Here is a 2,938-nt window from a genome sequence, read left to right as displayed (position 1 = left end):
CAGCAATAGATCTCATTTCTGAAGTTATCACCTTCTTTGACGAGTTTCTTCGTGCAGTCTCTTATAGCTTCGTTGCTTGCTCGGGCTTCCTTGAGGAGTTGGTCGGTGTATTTCTACACGGTCTCTCCAAGGGCTTCAACCATTGCATCTAGCTCTCTGCGAGTGGCTAGATGGTTAATGTTAGCCCTGGAGGATTTAGAATCAATGCCATAGGTGACCGCAGAGGAGAACATCCCTTTGATCTCGTCCTTGAAGGCAAAATAATCCGTGTAGCCGGCGGAAATGAAGTCTGCAGCGAATTGGGCGGCAACCTCTGTTAGTTCTTTCTTGAGCTTTTGGATTGAAGAAGGGTTTAGAGACAAGGCGCTAAATGCTTCTGTGAGGTCGTCTTTGTTGAGGACAAAGTTCTAAAGGGCTGTTACGGTCTCCTTGAGCTCAGAAGTTGTAGAAGACAACTCCTTCAAAGCCTCTGTTAACGGTGCAAGAGCCTCTGTCGCCGGTTGTGAGGAGAACAAGCTTTTCAACTTATCCATCCTCTTGAATACCTCTGTGGCAAAGGTTTGTAACTCCTCCTTCGTCACATAAGTACTCTGGGAACCTAGATCACCAACACATGGTGACCTAGTAGCCTCGGAGTGTGAGGCGCCCTCAGTGACTGGTTTTTCGATGTCAGCTCGGGGACTTCCACCGAATCCTCGAACATCTCCAATTGGAGAGCCTACCAGTCTTCTGTCGATATCGTGCCTAGTAGGTTCAAAGCCTAACTTGGTAGAGGGATCGAGTGTGGACTTTGGGCGTTCTAGACCCGCAGTCTCTGTGAACCTCTCGTATGCCTCTAAAGCATAACTTGATTGTTCACTCTGGTGTGGAGGGCCAACGGATGCCTCTCTGGGTTATGATGAGTCCTTGGGAGAATGGACTCTTATTGTAAAACCAACATCCTTTTGAGAGGATGTTGGAGTTGATTGTGGTTCCCGGACTGTGCATTCGACAGAGGACGAAAGAATGTCCTCTGCGAGGTAGGTTTGGGTAGGGTTCAACATGTGCATGCCTTGTTCAATAGGGATTCCCTCTAGAATAGGGTCCCTAGAAATGTGGGTAGCACTAGGAGGGGGGCTAGGATGTGTGCCTTCGGCATCTTTTCTCCCTCTTCTATCTCCAACTCTTCTTCTTCGTCGTCTATTACGACTTCTGTCCCCAAATCCGCTACCTCTGTGGGCGCTTTAAATTCTTGTTGGATGTGGAAGATGACATCGTGTATCTGCTCTGTTGGGGACTCTTCGTGAACAACCTTGCGCAACCTTCTGCGCTTCGGAACAGCCTCTGTGGGGCTTTCTTGGAGTACAGCCTCTGTGACCTCAACCTCTGCAGGTGGGGCCTTCTTCGATTTCTTCTTCTTTGGCTTTTGCAGAGGACTGCTTGGACCCTCTTCTTCTGCGGGTCTCTTCTTCCCTTTCTTTTTCTCAGAAGAGTCAACACCCTTCTGAGTCTTCTTTGTCTTCTTTGGTGGGGGACTTGCTACTCTCGGTATGTCCTCACTCACCTCTCTAGCCTCTGCTGGCTCCTCCATTCTTCCTTCTACTCTCATTTTTTGCACACTCTCTCCTAAGGGGATACCTATGCATGGAGGGGTTTCAGGGACCGGCTCTAGCCTCCTGTATCCACGTCTGTACGCTTTCCTATCTCCGTGGCTAAGGTATTTGAGCATGGCTTTTGATAGAGGTCTTGGGCTTCTGTACCCTAGCTCGTGCTCTGTGGGGTGGAACTCTTTCATTGGATACAAACGTGCATTAGGTGCTGCAGAGGGCAGCTTCTCTGCTATCATTTCACCAAAGACCAGACCAAAGAACCTCTGTAGGATAAGGTTTGGATGATTCAGATCCTCGTTGGCCTTCTTCTATGCCTTCACTTTAGACTTCTCACCCCTCTGAGTAGCGCACTTTTTCTTGATTAATCCCACCATGTCTTCGAATATGAGTTGTGCGTAATCAAGGGGCAGGTTAAAATAGATTCCATATACAATGGAAAGCATGGCGTGTGAGGTTTGGTCATGGCTGCCGACCTTCCCTGTTAGACAATAGTTGATTATGGAAAATAGAGTATTCCAGATTGGGCGAAGGCCTTTCCGTTTGAATTCAGTCCTTTTCGCAATTTTTGTCTTGGCAGTGTAGGAGTGAAATTCAAGAAATTGGATCAATTCGGCGTCTGATGGTGATGGAGCAAAGGTATCCAAATTAAGAGTTTCCAAGGAGGGTAGACAGAGGGCTGTTTGCAGGGTATTCACATTTAGTTCCATTGGGACAAGCGATTTCACAGTCAGATGAGAAGCATAACCTACGATGCTCAATCCAGAATTATCTAGGGTAGTGATATATGAGCTTAGCAAGAATTGGGTAATATATGTTTCAGGGGTAGGTTTAGTTGTTGAGAGAGCATAGTATAAGGGATGGTTGCGAAGGATTTCAATGAGATGATAGGTGAATTCAGGAAAACCAGATGAATAAAGAGCAAAATAATAGTTATTGGGTTTCTTTACCAGAACCACTTTCTCGTATCGATTTTGGAAAAATGAAAGGGCATGAGAAGTTAGTGCCTGGGATTGGGTTACTTCGTTGTCGCTTGAGACATTTACAGATTGATCAGAGGCGGAAGAACTGAAAGACATATTTGCAGGTTTGGCCGGAAATCTTGAAGTTCGTCGGAGAAAGGAGAAATGTAAAGGTTTACGTTTTTGGGGGGAAGGGGTATTTATAGTGAGGGATTTTGAAAGGGAACCGTTTATTAGGAGAAAAAGTGTGATGAGTGGCTATAGGGAGTGACGAATCAAAAATATGACACGCGGTGTTAGGAAGACGGACGATTGATGACGTACGCCCCTGTTTCTGACACGCGCGTGATTTGCTTTAACCCTTATCCACAGAACCACGCGCACCATATC

Source organism: Cynara cardunculus (genome assembly GCF_001531365.2).
Source record: "Cynara cardunculus var. scolymus isolate 2C chromosome LG 1, CcrdV1, whole genome shotgun sequence".
Lineage (NCBI taxonomy): Eukaryota > Viridiplantae > Streptophyta > Magnoliopsida > Asterales > Asteraceae > Cynara > Cynara cardunculus.
The sequence above is the reverse complement of the archived record's forward strand: the minus strand, read 5'-3'. Positions refer to the sequence as shown.